This window comes from Lepisosteus platostomus, chromosome 22 (assembly GCF_059453375.1).
Source record: "Lepisosteus platostomus isolate fLepPlt1 chromosome 22, fLepPlt1.hap1, whole genome shotgun sequence".
Lineage (NCBI taxonomy): Eukaryota > Metazoa > Chordata > Actinopteri > Semionotiformes > Lepisosteidae > Lepisosteus > Lepisosteus platostomus.
The window spans coordinates 847,819-873,434 of record NC_142632.1 but is presented as its reverse complement, the minus strand read 5'-3'; the positions used below and the strand labels follow the sequence as shown (position 1 = coordinate 873,434).

The following is a 25,616-nucleotide window of genomic DNA, read 5'->3' as shown; positions in this document are numbered from 1 at the left end:
GACTGCGTGTATGCAGACACCGCTCAGAATCCCCTGTAAGATTCTCCTTCAATTCCGTTTTGCAGTTCTTTAGCTCTTTCAAAAGGCTTCGCTTTGCTAGTCACAATCCAAGGCTCATGACAGCATTTGGAACCAATCGCCACTGTGTTGGCCGGGAATCGAACCCGGGTCAACTGTTTGGAAGGCAGCTATGCTCACCACTATACCACCAACACACGCCCACAGTCGCCCTGCAGGACACCACCAGAGAATGCTCACGATTTCGGAAGCTGTCTCCGGGACGTGCTGATTCCACACATCCTGAATAAATCATGATATTGTTAGTTGCTGTAGCTAGACGTTCAAATGAGTTTCATGGCCAGATGGACTGTTTCCTCCAGCGGTATAGTATTGCAGTGAGACAGCACGATGCCTGCAAGACTATGTCACGCTAAACGCCACAGATTGTGTTTGTCCGTTCGTGTCAGTCGTCCTGCAGCCAACCGGGGTAAAGTTAGCTTGAAGTTCGAAAACGAATTTGGCACGCCTGTAGCGCTTTCACGAAATCTCTTATTCACGATATTTCCACAGCCTTTACATCAAACTATCGGTGAGCTAATTATCTTTTTTTAAACCTCCGGTTTTTCATCGATGCGTAATTACGCACGAACTAGAACCCGGGGGACCGCTGTGTGCACACGTTCACAACGCGAGAAATACTGTTCAATACGGCTTCGTGCGAAAAACCGGTATATGACCATAGGAAGCAGAACAGCGCGGTCTCCAATTACCCAGACTGTAAGCACGGGAATAAAGCTTTGTTTGATTTCTGAAACCCTTCCTTTACGTCCTGTTTTCATTCAGGTAAGGGTCAACTATATTGAAAATACTACTGACAGCAGGAAGATTAAAATATTCTTTACTCAGCAGATTATTAAAAACAGCTCCCATGATGTTCAAACTGATTTTTTACACAGAACACTGACACAGCTTTGTGTTCTGAATCTCTTTTTCTCTTGCTTTTATTTAATGTGGCACAATGCACTGGGATAGGGGTATTCTGTTCACAAACCAATAGCATTTAAACCACAGCACCCACAATGCTGCAGGTAAGTGTTTTGCACACTAAGCAGGTCATCTGACTATTCCCAGCTTTGTTTTGGGTTATGGAACCTTTATTTTTTTTATGATTTTCTGAAGATAACACTACAGGTGGGATGGGTGGGTTGTCTTCATGGCTCAATAGCATTTCAAATACAGCACCCACACTGCTGAAACCAAGTGTTTTACACACCAGACAGGCCCCCAAACCTCATACAACCTTACTGTGGCTGTGGCCCCTTTCTTTATTTTGTAATGAGTTTCTGAAGATAACACTACAGGTAATACACTGGGACAGGTGGGTCGTCTTCATGGCTCAATAGCATTTCAAATACAGCACCCACACTGCTGAAACCAAGTGTTTTACACACCAGACAGGCCCCCGAACCTCGTACAACCTTGCTGTGGCTGTGGCCCCTTTCTTTATTTTTTTATGAGTTTTTCAATATGGCACCATTAGACAGGCGGTACATGGGGATAGTACATCGTGCTCTTCACGAGTCAATAGCTCTTCAAGCACAACAGCCACAGTGCTGCAACCAGGTGTTTTACACACCAGACAGCTCCCCTAACCTTATACAACCTCGCTTTGAGTTGTTTAACATTTCTTTCAAATCACTTGGGTTCATCAATCATTTGATCATTTTTCAGCGTGGAATAAACCTATTACTTGTTCCTTGGAGATTACCATCTGCTGATAAGATATGATCGCTATATTGACCATATACAATTTCTTGCATAAGGAATTCATAGTTTGCATACACCGATCCCCCCGGAGTCCCAAGTGATTCTGGTTTTGGAAAGCTAAAGGACAATGAGCTTCACGATACCAGGGGGACAGTGGGTGGTCAAGTCTCCCCTAAACAATGGATCTTGTCAGATTATGATGTCAGTGCATTTAATAAATGTTGTTGAACTCTCTTTAGCCCAAATACAGAGGAGCCCAGACCCAGAATGTTACACATACTGACAGAGAGTGATCTCATTATGTGTGTTTGGATTTTAACAACTATTTTTATTGTTTGCTAGAACCAAAACAATCTATGTTAGACATTTTCATCTTCAGCCAAAAATACAAACCTGTGTACGTAGTGTGGTGCAGGTTCTTGTCCCATCCTGCTCTTGGTCCAGGTTGGAGGGTTGCACCGATTCTGAATCTTGTAAGCTGGTATGGATGGGTTTGGGGGTGTTGATACCAGAGTGGTCCAGGAGGGGGATTCAGGTGTCTCGGGGGCATTCTTGTTTTTCTATGAGTTCAGGTTGATTCTGTTGGTTCTGTCATGAATCTCCCTCACGCAGGCAAGCGCTCCCGCATTCCCTCGAGCTCTCCCCATACCAAACGTGCACATGTCAATCAGTCCTCTACTTAAACCCTCATCTGTCCCCCGGTCATTGCTCACGATTGAGATTCTCTCCTGGAGCTTACCTACTAACTACGCCTTTGCCTTACTATGACTTCTCCCCTGGACCTCGACCCCGCTTTTCCGACAACTGCTTTAGCCACTCGATTTTGTACCTTCGCCTGTTTTACGCTTTCTCGGATCCTGACCCCAGCCTGTCTCTTCATTTACGCCTCTGCCTACCGACGCAACTTCTACGCCTTCCCGGACCCTGACCCCTGCCAGTCCCTCGACTACGCCTTCGCCTGTCGATTCTGTGCCTACGCCTGTACTACGCCTTCCCGGACTCGGGCCCCTGCCTGTTTACTCCGACTACGCCTGCGTCTCGCGCCAACCCTACCAAGGGCACCGCATTGGATCCCTATCCTCAGCAGTCAGCCCCTGCGTGACAGGTTCTGAGTGTCTTGGTTACATCCGTTTGTGTGTATAGATGAAAAAGCTATTGAAGAGCACCCCCACACCCCCCACCCGTCTCGGTGGAAGTTGCCATGTTCAAAAAATCCTAAAAAGATAATTAAAGTTGCACACAACAAATCATGTCTGTGTAAGGTCAGGAGGCCTGCCTAGTGAGCACAATACTTGATTATAGTAAAAAAAACAATTAAAAAAAAAATAAATGTTCCACAACTCAAAGCGAGGTTGTATAAGGTTAGGGGAAATGTCTGGTGTAAAACACCTGGTTGCAGCACTGTGGCTGTTGTGCTTGAAGAGCTATTGACTCATGAATAGCACCCCCCAATCCCCATGTACCGCCTGTCTAATGGTGCCATATTGAAAAACTAAAATTCTTATTAAAAAAATAAAGAAAGGGGCCACAACCACAGAAAGGTTGTATAAGGTTCTGGGGGCTGTCTGGTGTGTAAAACACTTGGTTTCAGCAGTGTGGGTGCTGTATTTGAAATGCTATTGAACCATGAAGACGACCCACCTATCCCAGTGTATTTCCTGTAGTGTTATCTTCAAAAAATCATAAAAAAATTAAAGAAAGGGGCCACAGCCACAGCAAGGTTATATAAAGTTAGGGGGCCTGTCTGGTGTGTAAAACACTTGGTTTCAGCAGTGTGGGTGCTGTATTTGAAATGCTATTGAGCCATGAAGACGACCCACCTGTCCCAGTGTATTACATGTAGTGTTATCTTCAGAAAATCATAAAAAAATAAAGAAAGGGGCCACAGCCACAGCAAGGTTATATAAAGTTAGGGGGGCTGTCTGGTGTGTAAAACACTTGGTTTCAGCAGTGTGGGTGCTGTATTTGAAATGCTATTGAGCCATGAAGATGACCCACCTGTCCCAGTGTATTACATGTAGTGTTATCTTCAGAAAATCATAAAAAAATAAAGAAAGGGGCCACAGCCACAGCAAGGTTATATAAAGTTAGGGGGGCTGTCTGGTGTGTAAAACACTTGGTTTCAGCAGTGTGGGTGCTGTATTTGAAATGCTATTGAGCCATGAAGATGACCCACCTGTCCCAGTGTATTACATGTAGTGTTATCTTCAGAAAATCATAAAAAAATAAAGAAAGGGGCCACAGCCACAGCAAGGTTATATAAAGTTAGGGGGCCTGTCTGGTGTGTAAAACACTTGGTTTCAGCAGTGTGGGTGCTGTATTTGAAATGCTATTGAGCCATGAAGACGACCCACCCGTCCCAGTGTATTACCTGTAGTGTTATCTTCAGAAACTCATTACAAAATAAAGAAAGGGGCCACAGCCACAGTAAGGTTGTATGAGGTTTGGGGGCCTGTCTGGTGTGTAAAACACTTGGTTTCAGCAGTGTGGGTGCTGTATTTGAAATGCTATTGAGCCATGAAGACGACCCACCTGTCCCAGTGTATTACATGTAGTGTTATCTTCAGAAAATCATAAAAAAATAAAGAAAGGGGCCACAGCCACAGCAAGGTTATATAAAGTTAGGGGGGCTGTCTGGTGTGTAAAACACTTGGTTTCAGCAGTGTGGGTGCTGTATTTGAAATGCTATTGAGCCATGAAGACAACCCACCTATCCCAGTGTATTACCTGTAGTGTTATCTTCAAAAAATCATAAAAAAATATAAAGAAAGGTTCCACAACCCAAAACAAAGCTGGGAAAAGTCAGAGGACCTGCTTAGTGTGCAAAACACTTGCAGCATTGTGGGTGCTGTGGTTTAAATGCTATTGGTTTGTGAACAGAATACCCCTATCCCAGTGCATTGTGCCATATTAAATAAAAGCATGAGAAAAAGAGATTCAGAATGCAAAGCTGTGTCAGTGTTCTGTGTAAAAAATCGGTTTGAACATCATGGGAGCTGTTTTTAATAAGCTGCTGAGTAAAGAATATTTTAATCTTCCTGCTGTCAGTAGTATTTTCAATATAGTTGACCCTTACCTGAATGAAAACAGGGCGTAAAGGAAGGGTTTCAGAAATCAAACAAAGCTTTATTCCCGTGCTTACAGTCTGGGTAATGGGAGACTGCGCTGTTCTGCTTCCTATGGTCATATACGGGTTTTTCGCACGAAGCCGTATTGAACAGTATTTCTCGCGTTGTGAACGTGTGCACACAGCAGTCCCCCGGGTTCCAGTTCGTGCGTAATTACGCATCGATGAAAAACCGGAGGTTTAAAAAAAGATAATTAGCTCACTGATAGTTTGATGTAAAGAGTGTGGAAATATCCACAAGTCGTGGTCTTTAAAATGCATTTGGTTTGACGGCGTTCTGTGCTTCCATTGCGGAGATATGGACAAAAGAATATTCGTGCTTTGTCAAAAAAATGTCATAAAAACGAAAAAGTAAAGGCTGAGAAAGCATCCACAATGTATTTTATACACAAAACAAGCATTCTCGCAACTCTAAGAGGTTTCGTGAAAGCGCTACAGGCGTGCCAAAATCGTTTTCGAACTTCGAGCTAACTTTACCCCGGTTATTTTCAGCAGCAGAAATACAACCCTTTAAATACAAGATGACAGAACAATGACGAAGGGCGTGCCTGGAGGAACTCATGCACTACAGAGGAAAGGGGGCGGGCACGTACAGTTCACATTCAAGCCACAAGTACTCTTCTCGGATGTTACACAAACAAATCCTAACGTCTTGAAAGCATTGCAGCATGTTTGTGTCCCACTTCCCGTGGCTGCAGGACGACTGACACGAACGGACAAACACATTTAATCTGTGGCGTTTAGCGTGACATAGTCTTGCAGGCATCGTGCTGTCTCACTGCAATACTATACCGCTGGAGGAAACAGTCCATCTGGCCATGAAACTCATTTGAACGTCTAGCTACAGCAACTAACAATATCATGATTTATTCAGGATGTGTGGAATCAGCACGTCCCGGAGACAGCTTCCGAAATCGTGAGCATTCTCTGGTGGTGTCCTGCAGGGTGCCTGTGGGCATGCGTTGGTGGTATAGTGGTGACCATAGCTGCTTTCCAAGCAGTTGACCCGGGTTCAATTCCTGGCCAACGCAGTGGGGATTGGTTTCAAATGCTGTCATGAGCCTTGGATTGTGACTAGCAAAGTGAAGCCTTTTGAAAGAGCTAAAGAACTGCAAAACGGAATTGAAGGAGAATCTTACAGGGGATTCTGAGCGGTGTCTGCATACACGCAGTCCGATACGGGTGCTGAAAGCTTGAGCTACTCTCAATGTCATGCTGCCTTTCCCCGGAGTAAATCTGTTACATTGAAAGAATGCTTCTCGCAGGTTCAAAAAGGGACCCTTGTTAATTGGAGAAATCAATGATTTCGAATGAATTCTGTATGCGTTAAAAGACAGCTATACACAGAAAACATGCAGGACACTGCTCATGAATGATGTTTCCCGAGCCGAAACACAGTGCGTTTTTTCAAGCCATTTGACAAAGCCCACCCACTGAAAACTGCAGCAGATCATGTAAAGACGTTCAACTTTGTAACTACTGCACGCAGGGAAGCAGAATAAATTCCTCTTTTCAAACTGTCAAAGGTTTGCTTTCCGAACGCCGCAGGACATCGCACAATCTCTTTTGAACAGGGACAAACGATTTCTTATGGGGCGCAGTAAGTACTGTTACTGTCACTGCTCGATACCGACGTTGGCCCACTATACCATGTTCAGCCACCGCTAGAAAATGTACGGCTCTAGCACCAGAGCAAACAACAGGAGGGCCAACATCAAACGGGCACACGTGTCAGACATGGAGAGCGATGAGAATGGGATTCGAACCCATGTCTGCAGAGCACAATGGATTAGCAGTCCATCGCCTTAACCACTCAGCCACCTTGTCAGTGAAACTGGGCTGTCCGGACATGGGTTGGCGCGCTCCAGATGATCTTTTTCTTTTTTTTCCCTCGTACTCGAGGGTCATTTTCCTGTTCCACATGCGATTTCAACATTTTCCTTAGGAGATGTCAAGCCAGCAAGCCACTGCTGTGGTTCAGTGGCCAGTGTGGAGTTCAGTGGTCCTGTTGTACACAGAAAGCAAATTGAGCTCCTTGGACATCAAAAGTTCCAGATAATAGCCATTTGTCACCCTTTCTCTTGGTGTTGATGTTGCTATTGTATGTAAAGGAGGCAACTTGCTCAGCGAGCAGGCGGAGCACACACCGAATGCAGATGTGTCTGAGTGGTGTGTCCAAGTGGCTGCAAAAGGATAATGCTCCTGGGGCGCCGGGGCTTAGTTGGTTAAAGTGCCTGCCTGGTAAATAGGAGATCCTGGGTTCAAATCCCAGCAGTGTCTTCTTTGTTCTGTCTTCTCAAACAGAACTGGTCCTTACAGACAACTGCCTACGGCTAGACTTGCAAGTATTCATTTCCTGTCTTTAACGCGACTTGTTTTTCTTAAAATGGATGCAACTTGCAAAACATGAAATACAAACCTTGCTAATCAGCGCTGGCGGCTGGCAAAAAAAAAAGAAGTCAGCAATGTTTTTTTTCTTTAACCTTAACCCTGCTAACGGAGACGAGTTAAACAACCGAGTCTATGCAGCTTAAACGGTCCACACGTCGGGTTCTTAGCTGAAAGGGTGGTAAATCACGCTCACCCCAGTCCTTAATCTTTTAAAGAGGATACAAAATTGAACCTAGTCGCCACATCACATACATCCTGTTCAGTGATAAAAAGGTAACATCTATCCTCGCTCCAGAGTAAATCTCACGTTGAGGGCATCTTTTTTTTCACTTTACCGTGAGACGGGCTCGGCTGCACAGAGGAGAGAGCAGAGCAATGAGGTCACGGGGACAGGGGAGTCACACGCTGGCGTTTTGAACACGCGGAAGATCACTGAGAGATCCACAGTATATGGACCCTCCGTGCGCCATCAGTCCACACTCCGGACTCTGAATCCTGCCATCCGATTTAAGATCTCGGCGGAACCTGAGGCGCAGTTCTTTCTTAAAACGTAATCTGGTGAGCATTTCTAGAATCGTACTTGTATAGATGCAGCCTTTAATGTGTTGCCAGGTTAAAATTGATGACTTCTTGAACTTCAGTAGGCAACTGCCCTCTTGATTTCGGATTTAATTTCTTTATTACAGGGGCGCTTTTATGAAGACAGAGTCATGTTCAGGTACTTTGCTTGATGGAGGAAGCTCATTTCGGACTCTGTGATCTGCTCACCTGGAAAGGTCTGCTGTACTACTACAAGAGAGAAGTAGAGTCTGGAAGAAGGGACAATTTTATGATGCTTTGGAAGATCATGTTTTTTTTTTTCTTTGAAATCGAAATGAATCAGAATATCAGTGCAAAAGACAAACTCTTGCTTTGGTTTAAAGAGATATGGTTTTAAAACAGACAAAATGCAGAAAACAGGTGTTTCTCACTTTTGGAAAAGAATGGACCGGGGGTAATATTTTACTAGTTGCAGTGCTGCAGTATCACACCAGGGCCAGTGGTGCAATGGATAATGCGTCTGACTAAGGATCAGGAGTTTGCAGGTGCGACTCCTGCCTGGTTCGGGTTGTTTTTAAACGCATCGGGCTACTCCCTAAGTAGTCTGTGCTACTTACTGCATTGTAATCGTACCCAGTAAGAGATTTCCTTCATGTAAATGAACTGCACCTGACAGCTTTAGAAAAACACCTGGGCTCAGTACGGTGCTGAGAGCTCAGCGTTGCTGTTCTAATTAGCACGCACTGCATCGGCTATGAGCCCGAACTTTTCAATTATTCCGATTAGTAAATCAACACGTAGTCCACATGAAGGTAGAAATATTCTCTTGTCTGTCTCTTGTTTGTATAGAACTGAATGTCCCTGACAATGTACTGTTAGTTTTAATTGAAGAACGGCATTTGTGTTCAAATATACCAGACAAGTTTATGTAACTACTCATGCGACACTCAGTTGTAATTAGTCAAGAAATAAAGTCGAACAACAGCTGCGGGTTTGATTCTGAACGTATGAGATTGCAGCGCCTTTTACTTCCATTGAAAAATGATAGAGATTCGAAGAGAGATCCTTCAGACCAGCAAGAGAACCCACGGCTATTTCGGTTTTCTATCTAGGCAACGTTGGTGTCTGCAATAGCATACATGAAAGCGTGCTGCAATTTCTGTGGCTACATTTGTTGCACGTCATGCACAGTAAGAGTGTTTCTAACACCAAAAAAAAAGTCAACAATTAGCGATCACGCCTTCTCCTCAGTTAACCCACTGAAACCCTTGCTGTTAACAGTTCTTTACTGCGTGCTTTACGAGCACCTACATATCGTGTCGGTTCTTTCAGCTTTATTCATTAGGTTTTCAAAGGCATAAGTAGAGCACCAGAGGTGCGAACGCCAAATGTGTGGTTATCTGAAGAATTGCTTCCCATGGCAGCGGGTCCAAGCGATTTCGCGTTGTTATAGTACCAGGAAAGGAGAAGCGGCACTTCGCCTCTGCCGCGCAGGCACAAGGCGACGTGCGGCAGACGCCGGAATCGGCAAGTTTCGAACCTGCGCGGGGAAGCCCAACGCATTTTGAGCCCATCGCCTTAACCACTCGGCCATGACAAAAGCGAGCCCATCGCCGCCGCATTCCTCCTATAATCAAACACGGACTGCGAGGTGGCTGCGGAAACCTTTTTAATGTTGCTCTCCGTTAAAGAAAAATACCTTTCACAAGATACGTGCCGGCAGACAGACACGCCTCAGAGGGTTTAAGGCTGGATTCACGTTCAAATGATAAAGTCCCCCCGTCCGGATGTCAAAATGCAACTTTGGCAGACAGAACAAACATCAACAAACCACAAATGTGGACAAGGATTTTACAAGCTGCACCACATTGCACTTTCAAAAGCATTTACATTCGTGTTAGACGCAGGAATTGCCTTTGATTTGCGCGCTTACGAACGCCATGGAAAACGAAACAAAACTAAAGCCCTCAGCTCCTGCACGTGATTATAATGCCGTTACGTGTCGAAGCAGTAATTTACGTCATCCTACCACTGCAACACGGGGAATAGAGAGAAATGAGCACACGCTACGAATCGTCTCAATCACTCCCTAGAGTCGTAAGGCGCATTGAAGGGTGCACCCCCATCATTAATCGTTGCGCCTCTGTGAAAGGAAAGCTCTTGGGCAGTCTTTGAAACAGCTCGGATGAAACACTTGATTTCTTCCATGTGCATCTGGAGCCCACCCAGTGGGCAAAAGACGTATAATATACGTCTATTAAACGCATACCTTAGACGTCTAAATGTGGTCTACAATTCGTCTAGAATGAAATTCTAATATACGTCTAAAGTTATACGTCAATTATACGTCTATGTTTAGACGTTCATTATACATAAATGGTTGGAGTTCTATTATACGGATAAATTTAGAGGACTATTATACATACATGGTTGGAGTTCCGGATAACTTTAGAGGTCTATTATACGGATAACTTTAGAGGACTATTATACGTATATGGTTAGAGGTCTGTTATACGTATATGGTTAGAGGTCTATTATACGGATAACATTAGAGGTCTATTATACGTATATGGTTAGAGGTCTATTATACGGATAACATTAGAGGTCTATTATACGTATATGGGTAGAGGTCTATTATACGTATATGGGTAGAGGTCTATTATACATCAAAGATAGATTTTATAGGTGTAGAAACAAGTAAACCAAGCCAATGATTAGGTTTAGAAATGTATTCTGAAAATACACATTCACACCTGAAACATATGTATTTCAAATTATACATTGTATACAATCAATCAACAATCAACATATGGGCAATAATCATAAAAAACACAACTAGTCTTAAACTTCAGCTACAAATTCTGGTAACATGGCAATATACAGTAAAGTAATGACAAACACAAAACTAATTACATTAACACACTAACTCAAAACCACATTTTGAGTCAAATATACATTTTAAAATGTACAACTTCTATATTTCCAAGAAAAAAAATATTACAATGGAAGTTAAGACGGTTTTTGTCCACTATTTGCAAACCCTGTCTAATTGTCCTAACAGTTAGAACCAAAAACCTATTATTTTCAGTGTCCAGATCTCCTGGCCCCCTGCCTTGCATATGCATTCTTCAAGTAACACATTGCATGCTCCTTTATTTCTTTTTCTGTTGATGTAGGGTGGGACTTCAGCACCGCAGCTAGGAGAAAATTATATAATATTACTTCCCAAATAAATGATGATTAATATCTTCTTTAGTATAATCTAAAAAATGAACGGTTTACTAAGCTCAAAACTGAAATACATGTATCAAATTTGGCTTGCATCATAGCAGTTGAGCAATAAAGTCTGTCCTAATTAAAGAGTACCCAAAGTTTGAAAGTACAACATAAAATAAGAATAGAGAAACGGCAAAACGATTTTGTGTCATCTTCCCCATTCACACTATTTTTATGTGCCATTTTTTGCTTATTCACGTACTATTTTAATCAAAATAATATTAAGAAAGATCTGTATGTATTCAGATAGTATTATTATTGTTCATACTTACTCGTCAAAAGAGGATTGCTGAGATATTTGTGGATATACTTCTACGTTTGAAAAACGTGTCCAAAATGGTGACCAACGAATACTAGCAATGCATTGTGGTATATAAGCGGAAAATATGCTGGGTTCGATATTTTCTCAATGTATGCGTTTATTAATGTTGTCGATATTATGGTTGAAATTTAACATTGATAATACATCGCGGCTATGTGCCCCCTGCTATGAGCTGATGTGCAATTTTAACGCATGCAGTTAGTAAGGATCGGTCACTGTTGTATGGTATAATATATAATGACATTATGGAATAGGATGGGGACAGGCCTGGCATCACGGGGGGAGGGAGGAATGTCGCCCCTTCAGTTTTGGGCAAAAAGATTTACCTAACTTAATTTGCGCCCTAAAAAAATAGTTGTACTTTGTCAATGGTCAGACAACACTAAAAGACACGAACAGTCACTCAGTCTGTTTGATGGGCAGGAGGTCTATCCGTCCAGGAACTGCACATATCAGTGTCGTTATTGAGTGTCAACATTAAGATCCTGTTTGCTCAGGTGGACCGATTCCTTGCAGTTTTTTATCATTATACTTAAATTCGTTATATAACTAGGACTAGTTATAGCAGTCTGTGCTTTCTGTTGGTTTTACAACATTTTTTTCTTAACGATTCAGAACGTCCATGTAGCTGCAAAAATGAACGCTTATGGTACTTTTCGCTCCAGGCAATACAAACCGTGAGAGTGACGAAAAATGTGAAACTGAACTTCATCGCAAATACCAGATTGCTAGTTGATATCTTCTATCATGAAGCACTAATCAATGGCATAGCTGCGAGATTTCATTTGGGTAGCTGCACCGTACAGCTCCATTTCAACCGAAATATCACCCCCGCTCAGAATTTCAGCAGCCCCCCTACAGATTTTTCCCCGGGCACCGCGCACTGATGGGGGACGGGGTGTCCAGGAAATGGTATCAACTTTTCTCAAGAAAATAAAAATAGAAACTCTATAGGCACTCAAACATTTTACTGTTTTTTTTCAGGCAGGTGGCAAGACCCCTCCGCAAAACCCTTGTATGCCAAGCTGTGGGCATTGATTCGTCGAATATACGTATATTCACGGCGAAAATACGGCTATACGTATATATACGTTGCCTCGACGTATAATCAACGTCGAATTGCAACCGTAAAATCGACGACATTAATAAACGCATATATAACGTCGAAAACACATCTAACACTAGGAGTATACGGCACTCTGCACAGTGTACGAAGTAAATTATTTTCGCAGTAATTAATTTATTATATTTACTATATTTATTATACACGTGTAAATTAATTACTGCGAAAATAATTTACTTCGTACACTGTGCAGAGTGCCGTATACTCCTAGTTGCGGCACACACGATACATACAGTAAAAAGCCTCAGGCACTGTGTTAGATGTGTTTTCGACGTCATATATGCGTTTATTAATGTTTATTTCACAGCGTCGTGCACCTTTTCATTGCTCTCGCTTTCAGAGCCTCCGCACGGCACACGACTCGACATCAGGAAGCACATTGAAGTGAAAGCAGGGAGCGCTGCGACATGCACTGTGCAGATCCCGCCACACTAAGAGGTGAGTGGGTCTGTTCGATGCACAAAGAACGCTTTGATAAGCGTCAAAGGCAAGTCATTCCGAGTTGGTCGTTTGTGTTTTCTGTTCAGACGCGAAATGCTGAAATGATCTCTCGGCTCCTCAGTTGTCATTTCTGCTCCGTAAAGGAATCACAGCACGCGTCGGCTTCCAGCACGGTGGGTCGGGACACAATGCCGGGGGTCGGAGAGAGCGATGTCTTCCTCGTTAGTATAGGACCTGTCACCTGTCCCCACCTGTCACGCGGGAGACCGGGGTACATCAGGACGCGCATTGAAGTGAAAGCAGGATGCGCTGCGACATGCACTGTGCAGATCCCGCCACGCTAAGAGGTGAGTGGGTCTGTTCGATCACAGCGCTAGGCGAATCCCCAATCCCCTTTTGTGCGTGGCGACAAAAGATGTCTGTTTCCGCCCGGTTTCGAACCGAGGACCTTTCGCGTGTGAGGCGAACGTGATAACCACTACACTACGGAAACAGTGATAAGATGTGCCCAGCGGCCCAGTGCTGAGCTTCGCCAATGCGATTCAGCTGCTTCCAGTGCCTTTATTGGAGTGCGCTGATCGACCATGCTCTCTCTCCAGAGTCCAGCACGCCTGTCATGGACGGATCAGGAAAGGCGGCGCCACATTCTACAGCCCTCTCCACTCAATCGACGAAATCGGGCTACTGAAGTGGAGAAAATCGCCTCTCCAGAAAGTGCAAATATCATCTTGGAGAGTATAAATCCTATTGCCGAAGGTCAGCCCTGTCTACCAGAGTAACCCTCCCACCTCCTGCAGCGATGGTCAGCTCGTCTCACACGTGAGAAGTTTCGGCTGGAAACAAGCGCCCCCTCTTCTCGCACGTTGAGTAGTTTTAATGCGGCTCCTTCGTACACGGTGCTGATCTTTTGGAAAGCAGGAGGCAAAACCGAAACGTTCCTATACTGGGAGTCGAACCGGGGCCGCCTGGGTGAAAACCAGGAATCCTAACCGCTAGACCATATGGGAGCGAACAACCCTGCTGTTCCGGGCATCATGCAAGCAATCTACATAAATATGAGAAAACACGCAAGAGAGTTGTCACTCAGAGTGTCGAAGGGTCGATGTATACTGGGGCTCAGTTGAAATGCAACGTCAGGACTTTCCCGAATTATGTCACACGAAGAGAGCACAGCCTTTCCCACCCTGCCACGTGTGTATCGGTAACTCGCCGTGATCGTATAGTGGTCAGTACTTTGCGTTATGGCCGCAACAACTCAGGTTCGAATCCGGGTCACGGCAGAATAGGGGCGTCTGCTTTTACTACTTGCACGAATGAAGGCAAAAAAAAGCCAATTGATGTGAACGAACGGCGCTTTACAGAGGAGTACTGCTTGACTGGATCGTTGATGAACGACAGAGGCCACTCCGACCTCTTCTCGGGTTTCTTCAATGACTTACTAAGGATCTTCTTCACATTCGCCCATGCAGGGGAAGCCAGTTACACCAAAGCAAACGCAGGAAAGTGCAATTCAAGCAGAGACCAGGAGGGACCTGCTTACACCAAGAGTGGTCGGAATATGGAACAATGCGCCCTGTTGCTGGAGTCGATTCTTCATTAGATCTTGGGCTTACTAAGAGGCCCCCGCTGGATACTAATCTTTCTGTTGTTCTCGCAGGTGTTGCGCTGCTTTTGAGCCGACAGAGCTCGTCTTGGTCTGTCGGGATAGCCCAATTGCAAATGTTTGGCTCCAGGTACAGAAGGAATGTGCGTTTGGTACAAGAGTGCGTGAAGGCACCGGAAATACATTGGGAACAAATGACTGGTGGTTCAAGACCTCTGTGAAGTGCAGGAGCGTGCAAGAAGAGGCTGTTTTCACCCGGTCTTGAACCTGGGACCTTTCGCATGTTAGGCGAACGTGATAACCACTACACTATGGAAACCTGTAGGGTTTGTTGCTGGTGTATCGCTTGCGTTTCGGGCTGAGAAAGGGAAGCGTCACTTTAGGCAGGGGGCGCTGGAGAGAGGAACAAAGGGAGCGATGAAACAAAATGCCGAAACCCGGGATCGAGCCAGGGACCTTTAGAACATACTCTCATGAATCGTTAGAATACGTGCGTTTGATCATCAATGGCGTAACAACCACATTCGTTCGACTTGAGCCATCAAGCTCATAGTTTTCAAATCTTGAAAGCTGTCATTGAGCACATCATAGTCTGCAGTACGCCCCGTAACTTGCGTACTTCAACAGAAAGAAGAGCAGACAGCTCCATAAATATGCGAGGCGCAGAGAGTGCAAGGCGAGCCGCACACGTTTCGGTGGCTGAGAGAGGGCAGTTTTTGCTTCTGCATTTCCCAAGTAAGGACGCATGACAACAAGCGATCGCGGTGCTCATTTACGACATAGTGGTGATGAGTTTTCAGTACGTGTTCTTTTGAACGAGCAATGAGGTTGCTGCCTTGGACAGCTGACTGCACGCTCTCATTGTGCCACGTGATGAGTATTCACCAGGCTCGTTCAGTCATTAGTCACATTCCATCGTTTGCCATAAGCAGATGCTGCAAGGTGATGTGGATATCAGTTCCCAGTCTTGTGGACGAGGACAAAAAGAGCACACAAGGGCTCATCCAGGAGTTGAAGCCAGGACCTCCCGCACCCTAAGCGAGAATCATACCCCTAAACCAATGAGCCACGGCAGCACTTTCCATTTTATTCTGTCAGCGAGCTTGAGGACGGGGGAGAGGCGTCATTCGCTCGTCCAGTCAGACCTTCATCAATAAGTCAAGAAAGCCGCAATTACACGACTGCCTTGCAGACGACGGGCAGTGAACTGCACCTGGTAAGAGGGGAACAAGCGGCTCTAGGCGACACCGAGGCATAACCCCAGCGAGGGGGGTTAGCTTGCATGGTACAGCGCTCGCTTTGCATGCGAGAGGTAGCGGGATCATTTCCCACGTCCTCCAGGTGTGTGCTTAGAGCTTGATGTGCCGAAAGGTGTCCTTTAGCCTGTGGTCACGCCTTGCATGGAGAGCGTCATGCAGCTGTCAATCATTTAGCAGCCACGCCCCCTCTTCATCTTCTCTCTGCCTTAAGCGTCTCCGCCACTCTCTCTTGACATTTCATGTCAGCATGTCAGAAGTCCGAGTGACGTTTTTAATGGCTGAGTGAGGGCACGATGCTGAAGCAGAGAGGTCACTTCAGCCAGAGAAACTTGTGCTAGGTGAGATCTGAAAGACGGACTCGCAACAGAAACAGACCAAAAAAGTATCGGTGAGATCAAAAGGCAAATGCAACATCCAGCAGAGGGCGTCTGAAGATTAGGGAACGGGCGACTGAAATCCATATGAGGCAAACTTTCCGGCTGTGTACTGCAGCTGGCCTCGTTGGCGTAGTTGGTAGCGCGTCAGTCTCATCATCTGAAGGTCCTGAGTTTGATCCTCACACGGGGCAGGGCTGCTTCCTCTCTTGCTCTTTTCAAACACTTGCGGCAACTGTTCGCTCATAACCACGTCTGGAATGCGTGACCTTTACACGGGGGAGAAGCAACGCTGCATCCCTTTTCTAAAGAACATTCACATTCAGAAATAAGTCAAGAAATTTGACATTACTTTTGCTGTCAGCCTGCCTATGTTACCAAAGAAAGATTCACTCGGCGTCAACATGACAGAACAGCGATCACTTGAAAACACTGTTCCACACTCCGTAAGCAAGAACTTCAGTGTTTGCAGTCACCCGATATGCCGATAGTCAAAGGAGCACAAAACACAAAGCGTCAAAAGACAAGATGAGTTGATGGAAAGAGCGTTGAATTGATGAGCACAAAAGTTCAGCTCGTACAATAGGCAACGAAGGTCCCGGCGTCATCATCGCACTTGAAAGGACTGCCTTGCAGACTAAGGGCAGTGGGAGGTTGCTGTTTTGAGATGGAGGCATTGGGATGGTGGGCCGAGATCTATTCTTCTTAAGGAATTCTTCATCGTGAAAGATCGGTCCACAGGTCATCCAAAGAACTTACAAATTTTTGGGACTCAGGGAATCACGTGGTTCCGGAAGGGAGTGAAGTGCTCAAACACATGACATGCCCCCTTGATCTCACATGCACAATTCTGCTGCAACATGCACAGCTACCATCCACACCAGGCAGTGGGGCTTCAGCAGAATTTGCTACGCCACCTGCAATTACATATCCAGCTGCACACATATACATGGCCCCTCTGTCCTTTTCAGGATCTCAAAAAAAAGCATAGCGTGGTTTTCCTGCAACCCGATTGACCGCATCTCCCTCAGAATGTGCCCCGTTGCATTCATTGCTGAAGCAGGACGGAGGCTAACGGGCATGCCAGAACAGTTAGGCTCAGCGATCTCTCCAAAATATTGTGGTTGTAGTGGAAGAAATATGGTTTAAATTGTACCTTGGTATTTCAAACTCTCTCTAGAATGTTATCCATTTCTATTTTATTTTGACAGGAACTGGCTAATGACACTAGATGAAAAGAGAAGAAAGAAAACACAACGTTTCGGCCGTGGAGCCTTCTTCAGGTGTGAGGGCTCCACGGCTGAATTGTTGTGTTTTCTTTCTTCTCTTTTAAGCATGGAATAGACCTATTACTTGTTCCTTTGCAGCCTACGCATGCTGACACAGCTCCCCACCTGAACTGCTAATGATGCCTGGTAGCTTGTGGTACTTGGGTATTGTCTTATGTTTGCTCAAACTACATATGTGTGATTGCATATTTTTGGGTATTTTCATATGTCAATATTTAATTCACTGACATTCCTGTATGCTTGGAAGAAAGGTAGATTGGATTTGGCACAGGACGCCTGCCCATATTTGTTGATCATTGTTGGGCTGGAAAAACAATGATAAAAAGTGTATGAAAAAAGCTCTCTCCAATATTTCCCTTCTCTTCGCCATGGTTACACTGCCTGTTCTTTCCGTCTTTTGTCCTTCTACAAAGATTCCAGGGCTCTTTTTCCATCATAATATCAGAAGCCAAAAAATAACCATCTAATGTGTAAACAGCATTTGTAATGTTGGTAGCTGGAAGAGGTTAAGTATGTTTGCAAGACCTAGTTGATTACACCACAGACTTACTTTGTTGTTGTCAGTTTTTTTTTCTCTTTTAAAGGCTGTAGGTGGGGTGTGATGGACTGTACCACTATCACAGAAGATTTTTTCAGGACACATCGCAGTTCCATAGTAGAATTTATCAATAGTAGAATTCCATAGGACATTATTTACCAACATATTACCAGTGTGAGACTCTGCCAGTAAACCTCAGAGCATTGAGTTCTCCACTGATAAAGATGGCTGTCTGAAGTCATGAAATCCACTGCTGGGATGCCTGAGAGACAGTAATTGAATCTTGGCTGGAATTAGGCTTTCTATTAGTGTTGATCTTTGGGAATTATGTGGTAAAAAGGGAAAACTCCTTTACTTTAGTCACTTTGAATGTTCAAATGTACAGAACCTGCAAAACTAAGCAATGAAAAAAATCCATCACCACTCTCATGATAGCATAACTCATAGTCTCTGCTGTTGTGTAACAATACACACTTTCAATTTTCTTATCGCCTGTCTCCAGAGAGAATGTTGTTAGTGCTGATGACCTTGAATTAGACCTTGTTGACTCTGTAAAACAATCTTCCTCTGCTTAGATTTTCACTCAGATTGATTTTGTTCTCAGATTATTCCTGGCAGGACTGAGTTTCTAGGAAATGAAAAGTGAAAGAAAAAGTACAGAAGATCAGCCCTTGAATATACAACATTGTGCAGTGAGATTGTTAAATGTATTAGCTGCTATCCCGTGCTAGAGCCTGTCGTGGTAAGCAGTGGATGACAGGATCTAGCATAGATACTAATGAAACACTGTTAATGAAAGATAAAACACTTGAGTCTTATTTTAGTTTTCCATTTCCCTTTCATTTGTGATGTACTGTACAACAGGCCACAGAACATGCACAAAAACAGATATGCACACATTCACACCAGGCAATGACAGTCTGCCCAGTCAGAATCTGAGCTGAGGTATCAGAATTCTGAATTCCCTGAATTCTGTCATGGATCATCCACAATAAGGGCAATGTTTGAACACGAGGATCCCCAGGAGAGAGCCTAGTAACATAAATCTTGGAGCAAAAGCAGATGATTATCTTCATAGTTTGTGTGGTTGAGCCAAAGTTGAGCATGAGGATATGTGAGTCACCATTCTTAGAAATGGATCCAACTTCAGACAGGCGTCAAAAGTAAGAGTATACAGTGCTGGGGCAATGACACTTCAATGATCAGAAGGATAACAAGAGTTTTAATGCATTGAAATTGATTTTCTGGTGATGCACACTGTCATGGAACTATTAATTTTTTAAGGATCACTTACTGATGTCAGACAGCTGCCAATTCTCCAGACTGGAAGGATGAACAGTTTATCCCCCTAGGTACCATATTTCCATATTTCGAAGCATTGGAATAATACATGTCATACAGCAACATAAAAACAGGAAGACAAGTATCACAGCCCCTATAATCGGTGTTAGTAACTTAAAAGAAAAACATTCCCCCTGGCCCAAACAGTGATTCTAACCAGGAGAGAAAAGCCGGTGTATCTTTTATGCCTCTCTGTTTATTCACATTGTCTTTTAGTTCTTTCAAATGCTGAATAGCGAGCGTAAGATTTCCGTAATCATCGTCATTAGCTGGAATATATGTACAACAGGAGTCTCCTACTAAAGCATAGACTCCTCCAGATGCTGCATTTTTAAGGTCCAGCACGAACCTGTTCTGAAGTACCATTAATCTAACTCCCCTTAATTCTTGTTTGATAGCGTCTAAGCCTTCTAACGTGATATTAATAAAAGAGTACATTTCATAAAAAGTCGCATGGGTGAGGCTGTAGAATGAGGCATTAAAGCACATATATAACAAGATGCATTACATTTCTTTAACTTTACAGTATGATTTATAAATTTATACCACAAATTACTCATATCCCCCTCATTATCAGTTTCATTCAGCCAGTTTGTATACAAAGAGGCTTCGTGTTTAGATTCTTCCTCTTTTGGGGTGGTGACAGGCTTCTACATAAAAAGGAAAAAGGCTGTGCACATCAGTCCCAAGCAGGTTATCCCCATCTGTCCTTGTGGAGACATCACTCCTGCGCTTTGCTCAGTTCGTTTGTGACCTTTTTACAGTGGGAAGCATGAATCCAGGGCACCATTTCTGTGACCTTCACAGCAGTGGCAGTGGTCAGCAGCACCTGGTACAGCCCCCTCCACCTGAGTGAACACCATTTCTTTTTCCTGAAGTCTTTCACCAGAATCCAGTCTCCTTATTCACTCATTAGTTCTTACAGCACAGGTAAATCCCTGTGGGCTGGAGCCCAGCATAATCTTAGGCTTTTTTGGTCAACATTGGCCAACAGATTGGTCAACAACTGGGTAATAACTCTTAGAAAAATCTACACATTGTTCCCCTGCCTCAGCTGTGACGTTTTGCAGAACAATTCTAGCTGAAGTTGTAAAATTTCTCTTTGTTCCGTTCCTGCAAAACATCTTATTATGAACAAACAAACCACAATAATCATTTGCATCTAGGGGAATCACTCCCAAGGGTAACCCCCCTTAAAACTATATTGTTCTGCCCATCAGGTTCTGCCACTAGATAAGAGAACCTTTCCCATGAAATCATTTTTTGACCTTCATGATCCTTTCAGGGCGTACAATTAGCACAGAAGCAGCAGCTTTAGTCCACATGTTTTTCAAACAGGATATTAACGATATGATCATAACGAATAATACCAGACCCACAAATATGTATTGAACCAGAGACCCTCTCCATGTTCCTAGCACAGACTGTAGCCATGCACCAATACCCCAATCATCTGGATTATAATTATGACATATATTTTTCTTCATCATAGATGTGCTTTGCTAAGTCCTAGCAACCTACAATACTACAATAGAGAATTAGCAAATTCAACAATCCATTCGTCCAGCTAAATTCGTCCCTCCAGGAAGTTTCATTGATTGGCCCGTGATGATATCAAACAGGCTGTTACACAGTTCTGTTTGATCCAGCCCGCATCCCATGGCGTTCCTTCAGTCTGATGTCTAGTCGATCTTTCAGAGATCTGTTCCTTCATTCCACTGTTCCAGCAGACTGAGGATGATCTCAGTCCATCTCACTCCGAACAATGCAGCCACAGCCTGACACACCTTCCCCGTGAAGTGTGTTCCTTGATCATAATACAAGGGGCAGGGCAGTGCCCACCGAGGGCTTATCTCTGTTATCAAGTGTTTGGTAGACAAAGAGGCAGTGGCAGCAATCCACTGGGAAAACAGATTATAAGAGCCCAGGTTTCCCTTTACAATTTTCAATTTCCCAGGTTTGAAAGGTTCCTCAGGAGCAGGCCTTTTGAGCTGTTGCACCCGCACCTGAACTGAGTTGAGTTCCTTTGATAAACATTACATCCAGATACCACATAAGTGGTTACTGCTTCAAACCCGGTTCTCACCCAGTTTTGGGTAACCGGCACACCATTTGACTCCCACCTGGGTGTCCAACAGAGTGCATTTGTCGGGCTATAAAGGGCATTAGGCTGTGAGGGCATGCAGGGCGTCTGGTGTGCTGTCAGCTCCACACCCCATCATCCTGCAGCCCCATAATCTTTTCTAACCATGTCCATTTCTCTGCTTCACAGAGGTCTCAGACTACTGTTCTACAAGTATTGCTCACCTGACAGTTGCATCTGCAAAGTTGTTCCCTCGAGTTACTGGAAACATTTCTTTATTATGTGATTTACACATTACCACAGCTACTTCAGTCAGTAGCTGCAAAGCTTCTAATAGTTCAGAGATAAACCCAGCATTCTTAACTGGAGTCCCTGCCGTGTTGAGAAAATCCCTATTCCTCCACCACCATCCAAAATTGTGGCATGCACCAAATGTATATATAGAGTCTATATACATATGCAGCCATTCAAAACAAGCGGGGTATGCTGCGGTATAACACGGTGGGAGTGTCGCAGTATACCGCATCATACCGGACGCAAATTAGATTATGTTAATAGTATCCGGAATCACCTTGTAAAATCGCCAGGTGGAGCTAATAAAGGTTAACCTCTCCTGTACAGCATTTGAGCTGTCACCAGAAAACGTCAGTTTTGAATCCTGATCACTGCTGAGGGACAATCTTTATTCAATTAAGAATTTAAGGTGTATACTCTTTAGACTTTTAAATTTAAACAGTGTATTACAGCATGTTAATCATTAAACATTAAAAAGGCGGTATATTTTATAAAAGCAAGATTGTTCTGTTGGACAAAAGTACACAACCTACCACCTTTATCATAAATATTTTAATTATGCAGGAATATTTTATGCATCAAAGTCTTTACTGAAGATATTACTAAGAGTATTAATAATGAATGACCTTGGACAAGCTGTAAGCTCAAAGTATTACCCTGGTCCACATTCTTTGTAACCGTCTTTGTAAACGAAAAGAGTTTATTTTTTCATTGACAAAAAGTAACACCACAGCATTTAGTTGATCCGATCACGCAAGCCCAGGCCGCCTTCAAGGCCTCTGCCCTGCCGGTCGTGGTTGGCAATACACCTGGCCTTACAAACGAGCCAGTGGGGCCCGTTCAGCTCCGGGCTCATCGCCTGCGGCTCACGGCTTGCGAGCGTGCCCAATCCGTGCGATAACTCGGAAAACATCCGGCCACACTGTGCCGGAAACGACGCACTCTAGGAAGCCGCTATGCAGGCAAGGTCCCAAGATCGCCTGCGGCCGGACACTTCCCGCCCCCCAAAGAAAAGAGCGCCAATCAGACGGCCGGAGACCGAGGACTCGCGGAGCAGACGGCCACAATCGCCATAACAAGAGCAATTGTGAACGTTTTGCCTCTGCCCTGCCGGTCGTGGTTGGCAATACACCTGGCCTTACAAACGAGCCAGTGGGGCCCGTTCAGCTCCGGGCTCATCGCCTGCGGCTCACGGCTTGCGAGCGTGCCCAATCCGTGCGATAACTCGGAAAACACCCGGCCACACTGTGCCGGAAACGACGCACTCTGGGAAGCCGCTATGCAAAGCGAGGTCCCAAGATCCCCTGCGGCCGGACACTTCCCGCCCCCCAAAGAAAAGAGCGCCAATCAGACGGCCGGAGACCGAGGACTCGCGGAGCAGACTGCCACAATCGCCATAACAAGACCGACTGCGAGCGTTTTTGTTGTCTCTCTTTGACCAGCCAGGCTGCGCCCCACCCAAAGGCAGAGAAGCACAAAAATTGCATGGAACTCATTTATGCTCCTCTCCACGGAAATCTTTAGTAAAAGGCGAAAGATTTATACGAGATGAAGAGAAACCAGAGTGCGTGGCTGCACAGCTGCAGGAGCCCAGGCCGCCTTCAAGGCCTCTGCCCTGCCGGTCGTGGTTGGCAATACACCTGGCCTTACAAACGAGCCAGTGGGGCCCGTTCAGCTCCGGGCTCATCGCCTGCGGCTCACGGCTTGCGAGTGTGCCCAATCCGTGCGATAACTCGGAAAACACCCGGCCACACTGTGCCGGAAACGCCGCACTCTGGGAAGCCGCTATGCAAAGCGAGGTCCCAAGATCCCCTGCGGCCGGACACTTCCCACCCCCCAAAGAAAAGAGCGCCAATCAGACGGCCGGAGACCGAGGACTCGCGGAGCAGACGGCCACAATCACCATTACAAGAGCGATTGCGAACGTGCTTGTTTTCTCTCTTTGACCAGCCCAGCTGCCCGCCACCCGAAAGCAGGAAAGCACAAAAATTGCAGGGAACTCATTCATGCTCCTCTCCATGGAAATCTTTAGTAAAAAGCGAAAGAGTTGTACGAAATGAAAAGAAACCAGAGTGCATGGCTGCACAGCTGCAGGAGCCCAGGCCGCCTTCAAAGCCTCTGTGCTGCCGGTCGTGGTTGGCAATGCACCTGGCCTTACAAACGAGCCAGTGGGGCCCGTTCAGCTCCGGGCTCATCGCCTGCGGCTCACGGCTTGTGAGCGTGCCCAATCCGTGCGATAACTCGGAAAACACCCGGCCACACTGTGCCGGAAACGACGCACTCTGGGAAGCCGCTATGCAAAGCGAGGTCCCAAGAACCCCTGCGGCCGGACACTTCCCGCCCCCCAAAGAAAAGAGCGCCAATCAGACAGCCGGAGACCGAGGACTCGCGGAGCAGACGGCCACAATCGCCATAACAAGAGTGATTGCGAACGTTTTTGTTTTCTCTCTTTGACCAGCCAGGCTGCGCCCCACCCGAAAGCAGGAAAGCACAAAAATTGCAGGGAACTCATTCATGCTCCTCTCCACGGAAATCTTTAGTAAAAGGCGAAAGATTTGTACGAGATGAAGAGAAACCAGAGTGCGTGGCTGCACAGCTGCAGGAGCCCAGGCCGCCTTCAAAGCCTCTGAGCTGCCGGTCGTGGTTGGCAATACACCTGGCCTTACAAACGAGCCAGTGGGGCCCGTTCAGCTCCGGGCTCATCGCCTGCGGCTCACGGCTTGCGAGCGTGCCCAATCCGTGCGATAACTCGGAAAACACCCGGCCACACTGTGCCGGAAACGACGCACTCTGGGAAGCCGCTATGCAAAGCGAGGTCCCAAGATCCCCTGCGGCCGGACACTTCCCACCCCCCAAAGAAAAGAGCGCCAATCAGACGGCCGGAGACCGAGGACTCGCGGAGCAGACTGCCACAATCGCCATAACAAGACCGATTGCGAGCGTTTTTGTTGTCTCTCTTTGACCAGCCAGGCTGCGCCCCACCCGAAGGCAGGGAAGCACAAAAATTGCATGGAACTCATTCATGCTCCTCTCCACGGAAATCTTTAGTAAAAGACGAAAGATTTGTACGAGATGAAGAGAAACCAGAGTGCGTGGCTGCACAGCTGCAGGAGCCCAGGCCGCCTTCAAGGCCTCTGCCCTGCCGGTCGTGGTTGGCAATACACCTGGCCTTACAAACGAGCCAGTGGGGCCCGTTCAGCTCCGGGCTCATCGCCTGCGGCTCACGGCTTGCGAGCGTGCCCAATCCGTGCGATAACTCGGAAAACACCCGGCCACACTGTGCCGGAAACGACGCACTCTGGGAAGCCGCTATGCAGGCAAGGTCCCAAGATCCCCTGCGGCCGGACACTTCCCGCCCACCTAAGAAAAGAACGCCAATCAGACGGCCGGAGACCGAGGCCTCGCGGAGCAGACGGCCACAATCACCATTACAAGAGCGATAGCGAACGTGCTTGTTTTCTCTCTTTGACCAGCCCAGCTGCCCGCCACCCGAAAGCAGGGAAGCACAAAAATTGCAGGGAACTCATTCATGCTCCTCTCCACGGAAATCTTTAGTAAAAGGCGAAAGATTTGTACGAGATGAAGAGAAACCAGAGTGCGTGGCTGCACAGCTGCAGGAGCCCAGGCCGCCTTCAAGGCCTCTGCCCTGCCGGTCGTGGTTGGCAATACACCTGGCCTTACAAACGAGCCAGTGGGGCCCGTTCAGCTCCGGGCTCATCGCCTGCGGCTCACGGCTTGCAAGCGTGCCCAATCCGTGCGATGACTTGGAAAACACCTGGCCACACTGTGCCGGATACGACGCACTCTTGGAAGCCGCTATGCAGGCAAGGTCCCAAGATCCCCTGCGG

The 25,616-nt window shown here is 45.8% G+C and overlaps 9 non-coding genes across 9 annotated transcripts; 2 read left to right on the top strand and 7 right to left on the bottom strand.

Moving 5' to 3' along the window:
• Positions 1–143: 143 nt before the first annotated feature.
• On the bottom strand, positions 144–215 carry trnag-ucc (transfer RNA glycine (anticodon UCC)). Its single transcript has one exon. It is a non-coding gene; the product is annotated as a tRNA-Gly (tRNA).
• Positions 216–5,853: 5,638 nt separating this feature from the next.
• Positions 5,854–5,925, top strand: trnag-ucc (transfer RNA glycine (anticodon UCC)). Its single transcript has one exon. It is a non-coding gene; the product is annotated as a tRNA-Gly (tRNA).
• A 7,482-nt stretch (positions 5,926–13,407) lies between these two features.
• On the bottom strand, positions 13,408–13,480 carry trnav-cac (transfer RNA valine (anticodon CAC)). The gene has a single exon. It is a non-coding gene; the product is annotated as a tRNA-Val (tRNA).
• A 2,864-nt stretch (positions 13,481–16,344) lies between these two features.
• On the top strand, positions 16,345–16,417 carry trnam-cau (transfer RNA methionine (anticodon CAU)). The gene has a single exon. It is a non-coding gene; the product is annotated as a tRNA-Met (tRNA).
• A 6,802-nt stretch (positions 16,418–23,219) lies between these two features.
• Positions 23,220–23,336, bottom strand: LOC148642548 (U5 spliceosomal RNA). Its single transcript, XR_015929237.1, has one exon. It is a non-coding gene; the product is annotated as a U5 spliceosomal RNA (small nuclear RNA).
• Positions 23,337–23,729: 393 nt separating this feature from the next.
• LOC148642547 (U5 spliceosomal RNA) lies at positions 23,730–23,844 on the bottom strand. Its single transcript, XR_015929372.1, has one exon. It is a non-coding gene; the product is annotated as a U5 spliceosomal RNA (small nuclear RNA).
• Positions 23,845–24,238: 394 nt separating this feature from the next.
• Positions 24,239–24,352, bottom strand: LOC148642546 (U5 spliceosomal RNA). The gene has a single exon (XR_015929250.1). It is a non-coding gene; the product is annotated as a U5 spliceosomal RNA (small nuclear RNA).
• Positions 24,353–24,743: 391 nt separating this feature from the next.
• On the bottom strand, positions 24,744–24,860 carry LOC148642545 (U5 spliceosomal RNA). The gene has a single exon (XR_015929281.1). It is a non-coding gene; the product is annotated as a U5 spliceosomal RNA (small nuclear RNA).
• A 392-nt stretch (positions 24,861–25,252) lies between these two features.
• On the bottom strand, positions 25,253–25,367 carry LOC148642544 (U5 spliceosomal RNA). The gene has a single exon (XR_015929244.1). It is a non-coding gene; the product is annotated as a U5 spliceosomal RNA (small nuclear RNA).
• Positions 25,368–25,616: the final 249 nt, after the last annotated feature.